This window comes from Simochromis diagramma, unplaced genomic scaffold, assembly GCF_900408965.1.
Source record: "Simochromis diagramma unplaced genomic scaffold, fSimDia1.1 OVJJ01000344.1, whole genome shotgun sequence".
NCBI lineage: Eukaryota > Metazoa > Chordata > Actinopteri > Cichliformes > Cichlidae > Simochromis > Simochromis diagramma.
In genome coordinates, this window is record NW_024387375.1 from 4,751,749 (window position 1) to 4,772,343 (window position 20,595).

Consider the following 20,595-nt stretch of genomic DNA (forward strand, 5'->3'; position numbering starts at 1 on the left):
TTGCCTAAGGTTTTGTTTCCTCCCTAAATTTGTATGCATGGCATTTTGGAAGATTCAATTTAATGAACTAATTACAACTTTACTTTGATAATGACTGACTCAAGGCAAGAATAATGTGATTGATGCAGTCACAATCTATTGATCGCCGTATCAGGGGCATATTTAACAGCGTATGCAGGACTCATCCAGTGTACATCACAGTGTTTTACTAGAGAGGAGAACACATGGCACTTTTTTCTTTTTAAGAGCAAAGACGGGTGAACTAGTCTCTAATCTGAGCAAGCTATCCATCTCTGCACATGAATATGCAAAAAGTCAAGATTTTTGTTGCTGAAAGCTTTCATTGACCAGTGGTGTTTGATCATCAGGTCATATAAAGAGCAGAAAAAGAAAAAGAAATAAAAGCAAGATGGGATTTGCAGAAATACACTGGTTAATAATTAACTACTGTCTGAAGATGATTATCTGTATGTGCAGGCGATGACTAGAAAGCAGAATTCATGGTCTGAATTAATATATTTTATACATTTTTATTTGGTAGGGACGCTTCCTTTAACATAGTTCCAATACAGAGCAAGAGTGTTTATAGCTAGTTCTAATTTCTATTCATTGTCTCTGGATGGAGTTTTGCATCTGCAGTACACAACTATAGTTTTACTGTGATCAATTGTATAAAACCACAATTGGAAAAACCTAACAGATTATCTGGGTTCCTAGACTGTAGAACAATAGACGGGAAGGACTTAGCTTAACATGATGACTGAAATCAGGTGGAAATGGCTAGCTGGTCCAAGCTAAATCAGCCTATCAGGACCTCCAAGTGCACACCAAATAATCATAACATTTAAACCATCTACCTAGTAGTGTTGTGCTATACTCATAGCTGGACTGGCCATCGGGCATACCGGGGTGATTTTTCGTTTTTATGGGCCGATGATTTTTTTTTTTTATAACAGTATAAACAATGAAAGGTGGTGGATTGGCCAGATGCTGGCAGATGTGTAAAAATAACTCAGTTGTTTGGTGGTGGCTATGGTGGAGCTGCCACAAGAGGCCAGGTGGATGAGGGAAAGGGAAGGCAGGAGGAGCAGAGACCCGCCCGTCCGAGTGTCAGTGTCAAGTTATGACCTGCAGTCTATCTGGGTCAGATATAAACCAAGTTTAGGTGGAGTTTATTTTCGTTGTGCTGAGTTTTTACCGTCAGTTACAATAACTCGTACTGCGTACTGGCTAACATGACGGAGTTTCTACAGCTGGGTAGGCGCTATGTTACTGATAGTGAACTTTATTTTACTCATAAGGTTAGTTAGTAGAGTTGCCAACCATCCCCTAAAAAACGGAATCGTCCTGCATTCAGAGAAAATATTACGCGTTTCGTATTGAGGTGAAAAGGAACACAGTTTGTCCCGTACTTCAGCTAGGATGGAAAAAGACACAAAGCTGGAGTTTTTCTCTGTCTTTCCGCTGTCAGCTGTCTCTTCTTCTCTCATTCAATCGTGAAACTGATCAATGATCAGCTGATCAGCTTTTCTCTCTTGCTTGTTTATCGCCCACTATGTGCCAGAAAGAGGAAACCAGCGGTTGTCACACTAAACAACAGCAGCACGTTTAAGCTTGATCAGCTGTTGTTAGAATTTATTTAATATTACTTTCTAGTATCAGCTGATGTTTGCTGGAGCCACAGCTGTAAAAGCTGCTGGTCATTATGTCGGTTTGGTTATCTGGTGAGAGGGAAACATGAAGATGAAACCAGGAGATGTCCTTACTGAATCATCAGAGCTGAACAGGTGATGGAGAAACAGGTTTACCTTTTAGGTGACATGAATGATTGAAGGGAAGTTATGGACTGTTTCTGAGACACAAATAACACCAGGATACTTTTCTAAATAGCTGACAGCTGGTAACTGTGCAGGGGCGGGTCTAGCAAAGCTTTGCCAGGGGGGCCAGGTAGGGCATTAACAGGGAAAGGGGGGCACAGAGAAATGCTTTTCTTTCTTATTCTCATTTAAAATATCTAGCTTTTATTAAATAATTATCTGAATCTTACAACCAAAGTTTTTATCTGATGTACAACGTATAGAAATCATACATATACCAACAAGACAGTGTACATCACTGTCACAACAGCGTTTGTTTTCATTCAAAGGCTTTATGGCTTTAATACCTGGTGGGCCGGTCTCTAGTCAAAATGCCCGGGCCGATTTTTTTGTCCCAGTCCAGCCCTGGCTATACTGCAGATTTCGATATAGATCAGATAATAAGTAAATACAGTTCAGTATTGCTGATATCAATACTGATACTTTTACAGCATAAAGGTAACTTATGTTGGAGATCACAGTGTGTGATATTTGGATCGATCTGCCTTGTATCTACTACCTTGTATTGTGTACATTCACCGTTATACACCGGACCTCAGGGGTGTCCTCAGGTGTCTGTCACTGTGTCACTGGCAGCAGATTCTTTGGGTCCTGTGGGTTGCACTGTGGCACCAAAATCGACCTGTAGCATCTTCCAGATTCTCAGTGGGATTGAAATTGTAAGACTCAGTGACAGAGATGGTTCCTGAGCACTTTTGTTTTGTGTATGTAGGCTGATGTTGTGGCAGTGTCTAGGTACATGTGTATTAATGAGAAGATCAATGTTATTCACTTAAATTGCCTTGCGTTTTGTAGCTGCGGCTCATCATCATACGGAAGCTTGTTTCAGACTCTAACAGATTGTACAGATGGCAAAAATTTGCCATCTTTACAATAAAATGTCAGGTTTGAGTTATTTTTCTCAGACATTTAAGTAACTAAGTCATAACTTGACTTATGTAGGGCAAAAATGTTTCTTTTAGTAGATGAAACAAGCTTCCACGTTGTTATCATCAGCAGAAACCAGTAATTTACAGTATTTCAGAAGAGAAGAGAAAGAAACACTTTAGACTGGTGAGAAATAAACACTTGCAGAGCAGCACACGGTGCTGTGCTGCTGTGTTAAATGGTTGTCCCACATTGAATATTGACATGTTTACAGTCTATATGTCAGATTTGTGGTCACAGCTATTGCAGTCAGGGCTGCCCTGTGTGCAATCCTCCGGGGCAAATGAGCCCTCTCCCAGTCACTGCAGAAATGTGATCATAAAGGTGTCATCACTGGATTCCAGTATTTGATGTGAAGTTTTGGGAATGATGACACTAGCGGAGAAACTTAAATTGATCCCAGCAGGGAGGCTTTAGTCCTGGTCTCACTTTACCATGTTTTCCCTGCCATCTCTCGCTACACCTCCTACTGCTCCTCATCCTCTTCCTCCTCCTCTATCCTCCCCTCCTCAAGGAGAGCAGTTTTGCTCTGCAACTCACTGAGCTATTTTTGGTCCTTTGTGCTACTTGCTGTTTAAAGACGCAGTTGCAGTTGCTGGTGCATCAAAGAAATAATACACAGCAAGCATCTAAGTGCGTCTGTGTGCAGGTCAGGTACGGAGAGTGTTTATTTATCCCAAGTGACATGAGTCATGGGGGACGGATAGTACAAATAAGGGTGGAGTATGTAGGATGCTGACTGTAGGCCTTTTAAGCAGGAGAGGTATGAGTAGCAAACACACTCGTTGCTCATGTGCTGTTAATCTTCAGTCCCTGTCTTCATGAGTCTCGTACTTTTCTGCCATACGTCCTCAGTTCTGTCTCTGCCGTCTCCCACCTCCTCTCTGTACGGCTCAGGCAGCAATGATGCGGGAGCTGATGCGTATTGGACAGCAGAGCCCTGGCAACAACGCCATAACGCTGCCTTTCCATGGTGACATGGGCACTGCTTCTGTGCTACTGAGTCATACAGCTGCTAGCCGCTGTCGGCTGCTGGGTAAAATGTCAGTCCCCTAATTTAGTCGATTGTGTGTGCGTGTGTGAAAATAGCAGCTGAAGAAATGCAGGAAAATCTCAGGGAGGGAATGTTGGACTCTCTTTTCCCTCCGGAATAATGAATCTTGCCGTAAATGCAGGGTGCTAATCGTTAAGCATGTGATTATATGAGTCATACCCGGACTGGTGGGATGTTTGCATTAGCCTTGTGATGCCCAGAAGGGAAAATCTTGGGAAGAAAGTGAGACAGAGGAGAGAAGTAGCAGGTCAAAAGATTGGGAGGATAAGAGGGTGGAAAAGATCAGGTGGTGAAGAGAAAATAAGCTGGAGTGTGGAGACTGATGGGAAAAAACAAGAGAAGCAGAGCATGGGGGGGGAAAGATAAACAGTGGTTCATCTCAGTTTAGGGTTACACCTCAGCTCATTGTCCAGGTGCGCTGGTCTCAGGTGTCCTCTTCAAACCGCCGACCACTTGGCAGCACCGCGGTTACAGTGCAGCACAGGCCCCCGAGCCTCTCCACCACCTCCCGTTTCCATACTCCCAAAGAGAAAAAAGAAATCATCAAGGGAAAACGTGACACTTGTGATAGATCAAATCAGTGTTGGAAGCTTTGTGCAAGTTTTCTTTTCTTTTTTCTTTTTTTTACAGCAATATTATTTTTGGCTCAGATGCTTTCTTCTAAATTTATCCTGAGTGTTTGCAGCGGGTGTTTTTAACCTGCTGAGTGTCGCTGTCGTTGTGGGCCCACAGCGAGCGGGTGAGTCTGAGTAACTGGGATAATCTGATTACAGTGACCTCCTTAGAGTGATGTCACAGCATGTTTGTGGGTTGGCAGGTCATCGCCCCCGCGGCCATGCCTTACCTGTTTCTCTGATCCTGGATCAGCCTCTAAGTTGCTCAAAGCATAGGGCACCAGTCACCCTCGCTTGACTCAAATGTAAAACTAAAGGAAGCAGAAAAGATTTAGAGTGTCGATATCTGGGCAGCGGTTAGCACTGTCGTTTCACAGCATGAAGGTCCTGGGTTTGAATCCACCATCTGGGCGGGGCCTTCCTGTGTGGAGTCTCTTCTGGTACTCTGGCTTCCTCCCACAGTTTAAGGCATGCAGGTAGCGGGGTTAGGTTAACTGATGATATTAAATTGACTACGAGTGGTTGTCTGTCTCTCCCGTGCTACGCCTGGCGACCTCACCCTAATGCAGCTGGGACAGGCCTCTGGACAAATGGGGAATACAAACAGTCTCAAGATGACCTGGGAAAAAAAGTTTATGATGACATTATTTCTGAAGCAGAAAATTAGTCGGGGAAATCGAGGCACATTTATCTAATGCAAAAGGATGACCTGTAATTTTAAGGAAACTTTATGCTGGAATGTGAGACAGAAAGAGGAGCCACTCTAGAAATGTTTGAAAATGTCCAATTTTTGGAGAGCTGTTTTGTTTTTGGCTTGTATGGGGCAATGGTTGAAGTGATTTTGCCCCCGTCACCCCGCCTGTTTCTCCTTAGTGACCGGGGCAGTCCTACCACAGCTGAATAAGTATGTAACTGGAGTATTAATGGTTGGTATTTAAGCACCAATCCAGTTGTTAATCAGCCTCATTTTTTTCCCTTTACTTAAAATAAATGTTAATGTTTGGAGATGGGAGTTGAACCACAGTGATACAGTGACATCAGAGGTGGTAACCACAAACATCATCACCTCTGATGTCACTGTACAGCGTGTCAGTGATGTACATAAACCATTACTCATGTAGTGGCAGTGGGAGTGAAACAGAAAGCAGCATTAACCCAGCGTCCACTTACTCAGTTAAACTCTAACTTTCAACGAGTCCTCGTAAGTGGACTGTATTAAAAATATAAATTTAATAAATTGATTTAAAAAGACTGAAATTAGCTGGGCCTTCAGTATGGTTTGATGAGATGCTGATGACAAAAGTTCGGCTCAAATGATCTGTTAAATTGTGTTTTACTTTGCTTCAGTGCAACCAGTAGTCCAAAACCTTCACAGTGAGTCCAGCTCCACACGTGTTCAGGGAATCGATTCATAAAGGTTTCAGGACTGACATCATTAGGTGATAACCACAAATATCACAAACATCACATTGGTGTTGTTAGTGGTTAACCGTGAACCAATGGGGTGTCATCATATCTGATCTTGGACTACTGGTTGCACTGAGGCAAGGTAATAACACAATTTAACAGATAAATTGACAGATACTTTGAGCTGAGAGTTTTGTAATAAGCAGTTCGTCCAGCTATATTGAAGGTCCAGTTACTTTTCCACCTTTCAACCATCTAATTTCAGTCTATTTTTAAAATCAATGTCCAAAAGATACATTTTTTTTAATATAGTCCACTTACAAAGACTGCTTGAAAGTTATAGTTAACTGAGTAAGTGGACATGTCAATGCTTCTATTTCATTCCCACTGCCACTACACAAGTCTGAGTCATGGTTCATGTACATCACTGACACTCTGTGCATACACAGAAGCAGTGAGTCAGCTGGAGGTAAGACAATACAGGTGAGCAGATCACCTTTCTTTGCACAGCACATATCTGTGCCTGTATCCTGCTCTTACGTACTGTAAATGCTTTGTAGCTTGACTGTGTTACACTGTGGACATTTACAATATTTGTCCTTTGCTTTGAACTCCTGTTTGATAACATTATTAAAAGTCTGTAACGTATAGGTAGCTGGTGGTTTTCTGGCCTCAGATGAAGCTCCTGTAATGTTTAACAATGAATGCAAAGGCTAATACTATAGACACACACATACACAATAAAGACAGAGCACGGTTGACAGTACCTGCTGTTATGAATGCAGCAGCTTCAAATGGAAGCCATGTTTACACAGTCAACAATCACGTGAATAGCGGGAGACCCTTGTCCCAAAGCTGGCTTGTCGAGTATTCTGCCTGAACTCTGAATATTTAAATTATAAAGCAACATAACAATAATTCATTCAACAGATTTGTTTTTTTGCCTTTTCTTTTTTTTTAATTTGATGTGTTACACTATAGCGGCCATGACATCAATAACAATGCTTGCGCGCAAGTGCTGTAATCGCTACTTAAGATTAGCAAGCTGAGATATGGCATATAGCTGCCGTCATTGAAAAGCCTGTCTGGCTGTGTGTGAGAACCAAAGAGCGAGTCTGTTGAGGAAAGGATTAGAGTGGTGGCCAGTGTGGGCTGCTAATCCCCCAGAGAGACAGAGCAGAGGCCGAGGCTGTGACTAACTGGGCTAGTGCGAGCCAGCGATGCTAGGAACTGGGCACAAAACTGTTATCATGCCACAGCCTTCGAGACTGATGTGTGGAAGTGCACCCACAGCCACTTCGTTAGGTACAACTGTTCAACTGCACAATAAAGTATCCGACCGGTCAATCATATGGTGGCAACTCGGTGTATTGAGGCATAGAGAGGTTACAGGAGAATAGCTAGCCGGCTTTGAGCTGAGAGGAAAACAACACTAGCCTAAATAATAATTCATTATAACAAAAGTATGCAGAAGAGACTCTCTGTGTTGAACCTTGAAGCAGATGGACTACAGGAGCAGAAGACCACACCGGGTGCCACTCTTGTTAGCTAAGAGCTGGAAACTGAGGCTACAATTCACATGGACAGCAGAAGATTGGAAAGACTGTCTTTTCCTAAAGTCTTTACTTTTGCTGTAACATTTGGATGGCACAGTGACAATTTGGCGTAAACTACATTAAAGCATGGATCCATCCTGCCTCGTATCAGCGATTCAGGCTGCTGCTGGTGATGTAACGGTGTGGAGCATACTTTCTAGACACGTTATGGGCACCTTTGTATCTACTGCAACAATACTCAGATTACCTGAGTACCAAAATCTCTGAGGACTGTTTCCAGCACCTTGATGAGTCCATGCTGTGACGAAATAAGCCAAGCCAAAAGCTTCAGCTTAACTTTCAGTTATTGAGAGATTAGTTGATATTTGCACACTAACTGCCCGGTGAAGCTTGCAGACAGTGTGGACAATTGTTTTTTTTTTTTGTTTTGTTTGTTTGACTGTCGGAGTATTGCATTTGGTCTTCTCACTGTAACATCAGGGTGGTTACCACCTATGAAAAGTAAAGTCCATATCAGAGGTTTTCAAACTATCAGGGAGGTTCAGAGTGAGGTAAAGATACTGTGTTAGGTACATGCAAAGCAATGGGGAGTTAGTTTACATGTTTTAACTTCTGTGTATAATTATGATGTTAAATACTGTGTAAATAGATAACATGAGATGTGCTTACCTTTCAAATTAGGCCACACAATAATTTTATGTGTCACATATGAAAATATTAAACCAATAGCACCAATAGCAGCTTTCAGTGTATGACTTTATAAAGATGACAGCTAGTACAGATGATTTTTAATGTTTGTGTTATTAATATTTTATTAATTGAAATATTTCAACACTGAATTAAAATGCAAACAGCCGGAGGACACCTTCTACCTGATGACTTGTGACTTATGATAACATGGCATTAACCAAGGTTTAGATTTTAAAGACCAGTTCCAATTTTACAGCTATAGTTTAGGTCAAGGATAATATTCATGATACAGGTATAATGGCTTCATGACAGCTAATGTAAAAAGAAAAAAAAGTCTTTTAAAGAGAATCCACTATGTTCCTTTATGAAACAATGAGATCTGTGTATTTGTACCTAATTCCTGTGACTGCTCTAGACAAACAGTTTAAGTCATTTGTTTTCCTGTTTGCTCTGTGTGATGTCATGTAGAACTGTTATCCTTAATGTGGTCATCTTGTTCACACAACTCTGGCAGCGAGCACAGAAGCCCCACCCACTGGCAGCCAATCAGAAAATAGTGAAGGAACATTAAAAAGCTAAACAGGTTTATTATGAACTGTAAATCATTCAAAGCTACTCTAATAGAGTCGGAACCATCAGAATATATCCTCTTAAAGTTGGAAAATTAGGTCTGCTATGTCAAGTTTATGACAGATTAAGGATCCTGGGCCTCATCTTAGGGTTTAACAGCAAATCAGAATATTAAGATTTTTTTTTTCTTGGAAAATCATGCAACCCTTCGAGCAACAGCTTAGGTAGCCCTGATCGGTGTCAGCTGATCTTAATCTTCGGCTACTCAACGTTTGGGTTTGACAGCCTACCTGAGAGGCGAAAGTCAGGGCAAAATAAGTCAATAATTTGGTTTGTGTGAGGCAACTATTTAGTCTGAATTTTTGTGTTACATTTAAGATGTTGGAATAAATTATGCGACTAGATTAGGCTGTGTTTTAAATTCTGCATGTCTCCAAGCTCGGTGCATGTACAGGGATGTAGGCCTGCGTGTGTATGGAGGTCGGGCTGCAGGACAAAAACTCACACTTGTGCTATCACACATGTACACACACACTTATGTACATGCTACAGCACAGCAACAATGACCCCATTCTCACACAGCAGTCCAAGACAGAGCAAGAGCAGAGCTCACAAAGGCAGGAGTCACTGCAGCGGGAACGGGGGGCGAAGGATGGGCGATGCTGGCAGTGAGGGTCGACTGTAGGCTGTGAATAGAGAGATGGATGGAAGCAAGGCAGGATGGGTAGGAGAACAGAGCAGGAATGCAGTGATTGTAGAGAAACCCCTGCAGGCTCGGCAGGGAATGGGAATAGATAGATGGATGGGGGAGGAAGGGACAGGCCAGTTTGAGAGGAGGTCAGACCAGTTTTCTTTCCCTCAGTAAGGGAGATACAGATTAAGGCTTACATCGCTGCTGCACTGAAGGCTGCAGTTCTTTTCGATCTGTGTCCATATATATGTAGGCCTCATTATACTGATAGACTTGGAGTCAAATGAGCAAATTGTATAACACATGCAGGTTTGTTAAAAAGTGAAATCATAATAATGGCGCTTACATTTTCCCTAATTTTGCTGTGTAACACAGCAGCCACCTAGCAGCTGAAAATCGGTTGTTCAGCAACGTCTCCAGACTGAAATGCAGACATAAATCAGAGCCTGATCACTGTGTGCCCCTGACAGCTTTATCTTTAGTTCTCCCAGCTGTGAGAAATTTGGATGTTGCTTTAGATTAGCCGTTTAGTTTTGATAACCATGTTGGCTGTTTTGTACAAACCTGTTTTTATCATCTGCAGAATATTACCCGTCTTAAATTTACTGTTTCTCATTGTCAAATGGAAATAATTAAATATGCTTTTTATAATTCATTATTCCTCTGGCAGAGCAAATCATCTCTGGATTGCTTAGAAATCATCCAGGAGTTAGCTTCTTCTCCCCAGAAAGATCTTCCTCTGAAAGATCTTTTGTGATAACGATTCTGTCCTCCTTACATAGGTCTGTTTCAATCGCTATATTGGTGAACTACTAGATCCAGGTCAGCTGAAGGCAGATGATCAGTGCTTTTAGATCCAGGTCGAGGAGAAAAGGAGACTATGCTCTTGAGGTTGTCTCCCCAAGTTGTGGAACTAGGCTTAAAATCAGACACTGTTGCTACCTTTATGAAAGAAAGATACCTGTGCAAGTTTTCATTGCTAGAGTTTTTTAAAAAGCAATGCTCGAGTTAAAAACCCTCATATGTTTTGGGGGCTGCTTTGTCCGACGATGTCTCATTGATATCAAACCTACAATAGATAATTTTTGCAGCTTTGGTGAGCCTAAACGGCATTACTGCAGGCTTTACTGTTTTTCTTGTAACCTAGCAACCTCTATCAACACGTCACATGAAGCGATGAACACACTACCTAGAGGCATCATTATAAATTCAGTCTTTCATTGCCACATCCAGTCCTCTTTACGTATTACTTTACAAACAGCAGGGTGGAAGGAGGATCCACGAATGTGCTCGTTGTTTGTAATCATGGTCCCTCCGTGGATCCTTCCTCTTTTCTGTGCTAACCTTATGGTCATAGTAGTTCTATTTTTCTGACAGATCAGTGTGTGTGGTTGTTTCTGGTTTATTTTTAGATCACAAATCATTTTTGTGCTGTTTTGTACTGTAAAATACTACGCAAAATCCTGCCATTGCCACTTTAAACTCCAACGGCACAGTTGAGTAGTAGGCTAAGGTCATAAGAAAAAAGTAGGCTGGATAACAGGCCTCCAGGTTTTGTTGCTTACTGATCAGTAGAAATAATTAAGTCCCTTCAATCCTGAAGCTCTCTCCATCGTGTGAATGCTTGTCCCAGGCTAACGCCTGTTTTGTCCAGTCTTCTCTCACTCTCTCTGTTAGGACAAATCCAAAAGAAGCTCTTTCTTCTTTTGGATGGATACATTTACAAAGTTGTTTGTATATCTTTCATGTCAGCCAATTTAAAGATATCTACCAGTAACTCTGAAGATAAATCTCTAGAGTTGTTTGCAAATTGCTGACATACTTCCTCTTTGTTGCAAATAAAATATTATTTAGTGAGGGGAAAATTCCAGCCTGGTGACACCAATTAAAGATTTATTGAGCTTTTACAAACACGTGACCCCTAGCTATGTGATGTTAACTTTTTAACATTTAAAAATCGAATTAGGACCTAGTCACGCAGACCTAGAGACCAGTCTGCAACCATTTGGCAACCACCTGTTGCTAAGGAAGAATGTGTATTTCCCCAAGCGATTGGCAAAAACCTCCTTATGATTGCTTTAGTTGCTAGCATGTAGCTGTGGTTGTAGTTTAAGTGGAAGTGATGAACTTGTCTACAAACACTGTTCAGCTTCTCTCTAAGCTGCAGTGAAACTTTGAAAACGGAGACATAAATCAGAAATCGAGACTGTTTGCCAATTGAACAGTTCTCCCTTTTGAAACATGTTGGTTGCAACGCTGAGGCACAAGTTCTACTCTGAACGCAATTAATCTAGTAACTAGCGAATATTTGCAGACAAACAAGAACAACGGGCAACAGCGGCAAGTTTTCGGTCTTTATGACTTTTACCCAGTGACCTCCAGGAACCACTACCAAACAGTCAGCGGGTGGTTGTATCACGTCCGAGGTGACAGACAACTTTCGAGCAATATGAGCATTAGATCATCTGAAATGCGGATGTGGTGTCATTTTTCTGTGGTTGTTAAAAAGAAAAAACACAACAAACTTTAAAGTAAAAAGTCAAAATGCCTCTTTTAAGCAACTCCAAAGCTCAAAAAAAATGTGAATAAAAAAAAGAGGTTTTTGTGTAAGCTTTCTCAGCATCAGGGAGCTGTAAACTTATTTTATACTCTGAGGTTTCCTGACAGCTACAGCAGCGATATTGATTTCTCCACTCACAGAAGCCTCAGTGGACTCTCCAGACATGAAGTAAAGTGAAGAGGCTGATTTAAGTTGTTCTTCTAACCTCTTTTTCGTTTTCTGATATTGCCTACAAGCTTCTTCAGATAAGTCTCCTCCAGCATTATTGTGTCTTTAAAGTAAGTTCTTTAGTTTTTTTAGGGAGACCGCTTCATTGAGCATTTAACCACTCATATTTAAAAAAAAATGCTTATTTGGATACAAATGATTTTATAACCTGCAGTTTATTAACTTGTCAGTTTACCTTTGCTAAAGACTCGCTGGAAATTGAGAAACCCAAGAGTTATAGTGCCAACCATATATTTGTGTGTATATATATCACTGTGAAATTTTTAATTGTAAAGATGTTTACTATCATGGTTTTTAAGAGGAACTGCTCTTCTGGTGTGACCTAAATAATGGAAGGCTTTGGTTATATTGTAACTATATTGTAATTTTTCACTTCTAATCACTACATTCTGATGTTTTTCAGTGAATTACGGCTAATTCATAAACTCCAGTTTGTTCATGTAAATGGTGACTCTTCGTCACAAACTTACGGATAATTATGGAGTTCAGCAGGGTTCTGTGCTGGGACCAATTCTACCAGCATTATAGACGCTTCCCTTAGACAGGAATATTAGAAAGCATAACATACATTTTCACTGCTATGCAGATGACAACTAGCTTTATCTATCCATGAAGCCAGAGGACAAATTAGTTAAACTGCAGGAACGTCTTAAAGACATAAAGAACCCAGACCTTATTTCCTGATTCTAAATTTAGCCCTAAAAACCTTAGAAACATGATGTCTAACCAGATACTTGGCATTACCATGGCTTCGAATAACAGTGTGAGGGATCTGGGAGTCATTTGATCAGAATATTGTGAAGTCACAACTTCTTTACATTTTGGTGTTAAAATGTACTGAAATACATACTTAATACATACAGACTTAAAAATGTTACTGGTTGTATTTGGGGAAAAAATGTTGCAACTAATGATTATAATATTTGTCCTATACACAGAATCGGTATGGTTATAATTGTAATGAGCATTCCTGTATAAAATATATTGAGGTGATGAATAACTCCATTTGGTCATTTTAGCTGCTGAACTAGCTTGGCTGCTTGAAAGTTAAATTGCTAAATTATTTAAATTGCTGAATTCAAGGTCAGAGGTCAGGTTTCTGAAAATCTTTTTAGTGGGATAACTCAAGAATGTGGTGACGTATGATTTACGAGCTGGTACCAAAGGTGTGTCTACTAGGAGGCTGAGGGGTAGCACTGACAGTCGCCAGTATTTTTAATGACTTACATTTACGTCCCACATAACCATTGTACTAACAAAGCACTAACACTAATAAGGTGTTTAGTGATATGTATGTGTTGTGATCGCCCAGAAAAGTACAATTAAACTTAGTTCCCTTCATTAGCAATTTAAATCTGTTAGTCATAAACACAAAGCTGTTTGATTACCAGAACATTTTATTCAAACGGAATGTGAACATCCTGACTTTTAAACAAAATCAGCTTTTATCCAGTGTTGTTGTATTTTTCTTACATTTAATTCACACCATCAAGAATTCTGGATATACTGTTACTGGATATTTATCATACATCTATACATGTTAATAAGTACTCAGTCTAATTGTTAATTATTCTGATGAATGGCTTACAAAGTTTTCAGAATAGTTTGGTGAGAGGTAGGAGATCTGTAGTTGCAGTAGTAAAAGCGTGCCACACTGTGGATTATTGGAAGGACTTTGGACTTGTTCACATCTTGCCGACACTGTGTGAACTCAACCACGCTGCTAAAACACGTTTATATCACTTCGCTGTCAGAAGGACATGGCGCTGAGCCTCAGTCTGTCTCTATGAGTGAGAGACAAAGGGAGAGCTGCAGTGAAACTGCTAAATCGAATCCATCAGTGCCTGCACGATTACAAATGATGCACCCGCTCGTCACGATTGCTTTCTCCACTGATCAATAAAACTCTGATTTCAAGCCGGTTAACAGTTATGACTCCCTCCTTCACTGACACACATTTACACGTCCCCAAGCTGTATGATGGTGTACATAATGCACTACATAATGTAGCTGAGTAACAGGTTCACTCAAATTCAGGGATTCTGCTGAATTTGAGTTTAAAAATGATAAAGAATGCAACTTCTACAAACAAATGTACACAGTGGATTGCTCCACCGTACGTTAAAGACACATGGATTTCAGCGGACAAAGTCATAAAGATTTACACTGGCACGTCCTGGGCTGTTTAGTGGTTGTTTAGTTGGCTGTTAGAGAGTCATTGTTGTTTGCCAGCAGCCTGGCACGGAGAGTGGGGAGTCGGGCTAAGCAGAGAAGGCGCTGGGTGTCCCTTCCGAGCCGAAGGTCCTTCACCCACTTTTATAGCAGAGTCATGTGAAGGACACTTCAGTGAGACGGCAGACAACACGCTGCGTGTTTGGAGCGAAGAGCTGAGACTCAGTGCGAGCATGTAATGTTTTATTCAACGTTTACATTCACTGCTGGAGAGATTCAATGTTTTTCTGTGTGATACATGTTGGATGATTCCAAAACAAACCACTGAGTACTCAGGTCCATCCATAACTCATGAAACTAAACATAAATGTAACAGATGATGTGCACAGTTAGCAGCTTTTCAATATTTAAAGGTGATCCATGTGAGACAACTTTAACTTCAGTTTTCCGTTGTCAGCTATCTGCTCGTACACAAAAAAGATGTTTAACTTGAGGAATAGTTGATAGGATTTTAACTGCTTTGAATAAAACACATTTGGATTAGATTGAGGTTAATTTCAGTTAATCATATACTTTTACTGATTTTTGTTTAGTTTAACACTAATCACTTCCCAGAGTTGGTCAACTGTCTCGATTCTTTATCTATAACCATTTGCTTACTGTGTCAGCCATTAATTCATTCATTATTTTTAGTGATTATTCTTTTTAAGACCTGCTTATTATGTTGTAGGACCAGTTTCAATTGTTTCTCTATTAAGTTCAGTTAACAGTTAACAATTAACAGTTTTAATTGTTTATCCATACTGTTAGCTATCAGCTTTAGCTATATCTTTTATATCATTAGCTAACAATTTGAACCATTTTCAGCAATTCTTTTTCTTTTCTTTTCAACAGTTTTTATATATTGTCAGCTAGCGATTTCCCCTTTTACCTTTAGCTATTTTTATGTATAATTTTGACTTTCTATTTTAACTGTTGAGCCACTTTATTAAGCTGTTTAGCTGTTCAGTGTTTTTTTTTTTTTTTTTTTTTTTTTTTTTTTTTTTTAGCAGTTTTAAGTATATATCCATTACTTGAATTAGCAGTTTTTAACTGTTTATCTATATTGTTAGCTAGTTGACAATGCTACCTTTAGCTTACAGTTTTCAATTAGCATCCATATCTTAAGTTAACATTTTCTAGGTATTTATTAATACTTTTTGCTTGAAATTTACAGTGTTATCCCTTTTTTCAGTTGATTTATTTTATACTTTAAACAGTTAACAGTTATTATTTTCCAATGTTTCTAACTTGCCACTAATTTTTTTTTAAGCTAGCTATAGGGTTGCTAACTTTCCCATTTTAGCTGGGACATGCCATTATAAAGAGCAAAATTTGCTTGTTCCTTATCATTGTTCCTTTATCATTATTTGCAGTGTCACATACAGAGCATATTTACACTATGTCCAGCTGGTTGTGCATTATGCTTCTGGCACACCAGAGTGTCCCTTATTTGATAGTTAAAAGTTGGCAACCCTAGCTAGCTATATCCACAATGTTTTGTTTTTGTCTTCTTAGTTTTGATCCTTATTTTCTGCTTATCTGTTACTTTAAGTTAACTGCTATCAAACCTTTTCAGGCCCAGTTAATTCTTTGTCACTGCAGAATGGCTATGACTTGTTTGTAATAACTGTGTTAGGGGAAAGAAATGCTAATTGTTTGCATCTAATGTCAGTAAAATGTTGCTTTTTAACTAAACAACTGTGAAAGCTAAACCTTGTCATGAGTTAGAAAAGCTCAAATCTCTCAGTGTATATTCCTGTGCTGCAAGTACGACCATTTTCATATCATACACACTCAAAGATGCAAACACACACATACATAGACTCCATGCACAAAAAAGCCACCTCATTTAATACCTCCATCTCTTCTGAGAGAGAGGCTGCCTGGTCACACAAATCTGGCAGCTATGTTTGTGTGCAGACAAAGTGAATAGCTGCAGGGTGAAACTGTGCCACTGTGTGGCTCAGGATTGGAGCCTCGATGGCCTGTGGTGGTACAAGTGGAGCCAAGCTGGGGTATCGATGACATGGGAGCATACTCACTACAACCTCCGTATCAAAGCACTGGGGAATGGAAAGAGACCCAGGGATTCGATGCGCATCTGCTGTGCTGTTGCAACAGTTTTTAGTTAGACTAACAGGCAGAAATCATTTCCACACTGTCTCATGAAGCTTTTTTTTCCTTATTAAGATAACCAATCTGGGGTTTTATTTACGTATATATTGTAGGGCATGCTGGGAAAGATGTGCATCTTCTTATGGTTCAAATCTCTTGAGAGGTGAGAGATGTGAGAAGCCAAAAAAACCCTTAAAAAAATGGAGAGACCTATCGAGGTACAAAGACATGTGGTATGTGCTGCCAGGATAATGACAAAAGCATTCCCTCCAGTCATCTCTCTTTACCTTTAGTAGCCCTCATCTTTTCATCCACTCCTTTCCCTCTCTGTCATAGTGCTTGTGCCTTTTCTCCCCTCCATCTCTCCTTCACTCTCCTCCTTTGCCCTCATTTCTGCAGCTTTGTTCCACCCTACCCCCCTGCCCCATTCCTAATCTTAAACCATGACCCCCCCCCCCCCCCCCCTTGCTTCCTCATATTCTTACGCCCCCTCCACCCATTACTCTGCACGCACACAGTCTATTTCTCTCTGTTTTTGACTCCCTCTCCACCCTCTTCTTCCATTTCTTCTCCCCGGCGTGCTGCGATCGTAGCCAGGCTGGCGACAGCTGCAAAAGCAGAGAGTAGAGTGGTAGGCACCAGCAGTAGGGGAGGGAAGAGGGCTGGACCTGTGGGGAAAAGAAGTGATGTGAAGATGAAGACGAGGGGGCGGTTACTTCTTCGTTGGTGAGGTTTTGATCTTGTAGAAATGAAGATGAAACCGGGTGGGTCTGCAGGCGGGGGCGGGGAAGTGGCTTCTCAGTAATCCCATGGGCACGTACTTCGTCTGCGTTGATGCACATCAGCCTGCTGCTGTGTTGGTGTATTATTTATTTATTTATTTATTTTTTCATGCCGATGTGCTGAGGCAGGCGGCGGGGAGGGTGCTCAGGTGTTACCGGAGTGACAACAAAAACTGCACTTGCAGGAGGATGAGGAGGTAGATGAAGGTGGTTGGAGATGTGCATCGGGGTGCTGACTAGGCGACACAGAAGCAGCTGTTATCAAGTGCATGCTACACCTGGTCTGCAGGGGAGAGGGAGAAGGGGCTGTAAAATGAGTCTGATAAGGGAAAAGGAAAAAAGAAATAACTCGATGAAGGATGGTCTTTGTTATTCGGCTGTACCTAAATGGATCTCATATAATAAAATTCAACAATGTCACAACTGTGTGGCTCACATCTGACTAAATATTTAACCCCAAAGGCCCATTTTGAACATGAAAACAACATGAATTAAAATTTACAAACATTTTGTCAGATAAAAACAACACTGAGAACTAAGCCAGCAGCTTTGTGAGACTGTATATAAAAGAGGGACGCAGCCCATCGACTGCTAGTTTCTGGAATTTTGGTTGTTCCCATCCTATTTTATTCATTGATTATTCTTTTTCCCTTTAAGCCAGGCATGATCATATTTGGAAGAGCAGTTGAAGGTTATCGGGTGAGGCTATTGCTAGCTTGGGTGGCGAGATGTGTGATATTAACTGGGATGCTAATTTTGGCTTAAAACAAAATATAAATTTTGGAAAAGCTGATCCGCTGACTACTTAGTGTGTTTGACTCCAGCCAGTGTTGTCACTCAGAGTGGCTGTTGTCTTAACATCACATCTTAATGCAGTGAACAGGTTAACTAGACTTTGTTCCCACTTTGTCCCATTTAATTCGTTGGGATTTGGTTATCTTACAGTTTTTATTTGAGTAAAGAGGTTTAATCAGTACTTTAGCTTTTACCGGAGTATTTTCTAACTAAGCAAGTATCTGTATTTCTACTTCAGTGACAAATGCTGTAAGTTGGGGATTTAAAATGAGCGTATATGAAGACTAACTTGTGTTTGTATCCTGCCTCTAGTGGCAGCTTTTGAAACTGCACCATCCATGTTAGCATCTGTTCGTGGCTTGATTTAGACTCATTGCTTTGAAGTAAATGCAGTCATCAAATTAGGTTTGTGTTAGATTAGACATTTTTTAAACAAGTGTCTGGGAATTAAAGAAAATGCAATGAAACCGCCTTAAGAAAACCTAACCAATATATACAAAAAAGGATTAAAATAAAAAACGAAATGAAATAAAATGATTAATTAAATAAAATTCCACGTGCTGCTTGGCTGAAACAAAAATTAGAGATCAGGGCTTGAGAGAGATAAAATGGTATCTTTGAGGAAAATGTGCCCAGTATCTCCTTTTGAATCCACCCTGAGTATCTGGTTTACACATATATAAGTTTTCTGTTTGTATAATAAATAACATCTACAGATACTGAATGTTTAATACAAAAAACACCAGACAGGATTGGTGGCGTTTAACTTTTAGTTTTTCACTTGATGATGGTGCTCCAAGGCCACAGTCAGTAGGCATTTATAGTTTGGGGTAATCCATAATAAACATGAAGATTAAATTAAAATTTTAACCATTTATCACCGTTTTACAGTCAAAATGATTTACTTGGCGGCTAGAAATGTCACACTATAATGGCTACGCACCTTCATGAATATGATGCTGCCCAGATTAGGAGATAATGTGCTGAATTTAAAGGAGCATCATACTAATCACTACTTGGCTTCCAGGGAGGGGGTCGTAGTTTCCTGATGGTTTTCCTCATGGTTGATTATGTGGTGTAGTTTCCTTAAACTGACGAGGACGATGGTAAAAATGGATCCTCATAGGAGCATCAGGGTGATCATACCCCAGTCACCTTTTCTTTCCCAACGTCACTACTCTGGTTTGTGACCTTTCCCACTTGTTACCACAACATCAAATTAATGACACAGCAGTGTGGACTGAATCCAGAAATTATACATGTGATGCAAGAGATCGAGCCTAACGCCCCCACTGTTGATGTTAAAGCTGAATCATTCAGGGCACATTTGCATTTGTGAATTTCCTCATCGCTCCGATATCAGCTGGATGTGTCCAGGCTGCTCTCTGGAGGTCAGCTTAGGATGCAGTTGATTTTTAATAATTTTTTTTTTAAACTTTATTCAGCCATATTTCATGTATATATTTATATTTTTGAACAATAAAGTGTAATTTTCTTATGTTAGGGTTTTCACTAGGCATACGCTTGCTATAAGCTACTGCGCTTTCCTCTAATGTGCCTGCAGTGTTACTTTAAAGAACAGAGGAAGGAAAATGAAAGTGGTGTCGAGCTCTGTCAGGCTGTTCCACCTGCAGTAACCAGATCAGCTGATCAGCAGAAGATAAATCTCTCAGCTGACTGCTCAGAGGACCACGCCCAAAATGCTGCTCCAGCTGATTGCTCGCTCTCCCATCACGGAGTTTATTTAAGGCGAGGCAGCACAGAGACAATGGCACTTTGCTCAGGGCTTGTAAAAATCCCACTGAATAGTCATCAAAAGGAGTTGTAAATAGTTTTGTTTAGTTTTTTTCATCTGCCAGTAGTCGTGCTATAGTGTTTTAAAATACATTTCATCAGTATTTCTCTCAATATTGGGCTGAAAATATGTGAAAAGTGGAATTTAGACCTGATAGTTAAGAATAAAATGTGGGACTTAACCGGAGTCTCCAAAAGTTGATTCTGTTCATCTGGACGTAGCGTTTTGTGGGAGAAACGTTTCGTCACTCATCCAAGTGACTTCTTCAGTCTCAGCTGACTGCAGGTTTCCCCAATCTTATAAACAGTACATTTGCATAATGACTGAAACCAGCACAGTGAAGGAACAATGGGCTGGGAGGTCAGTTCCTTAATCTTAATTATGCAACTTTTCAACACAAACTATCAGCTTTTGGAAATTTACTTACCTGGATGATTGAGCATGTATCAAGACGACCTAACCGGAGCAGTTTTCACAAACAATGAAAACTTTATAATGCAGATGCATTTTTTGTTGTTGTTAACATAGAAAGCTAATAATTTACTTTTTATTATCACGGTCAGAGCCTTTGGTGAAAGGTGTTTAACACTGTTTTCTATTGAAAATTGCTCCTAATATTTTGCCTCCCTTAAGTATAATAACATGTTTTTTAAATGTTGTGACTGACATGCTCGCCCTATGACAGCTGGGATAGGTTCCAGCGCCCCCCGCGACCCTGAA

The 20,595-nt window shown here is 40.4% G+C and overlaps 1 protein-coding gene across 1 annotated transcript in view; it reads left to right on the forward strand.

Annotated features, from left to right (window-relative positions):
- The window catches only part of map3k10 (mitogen-activated protein kinase kinase kinase 10), a 46,936-nt gene that overhangs the window by 3,386 nt on the left and 22,955 nt on the right, over positions 1-20,595 (forward strand). The window lies entirely within an intron of this gene.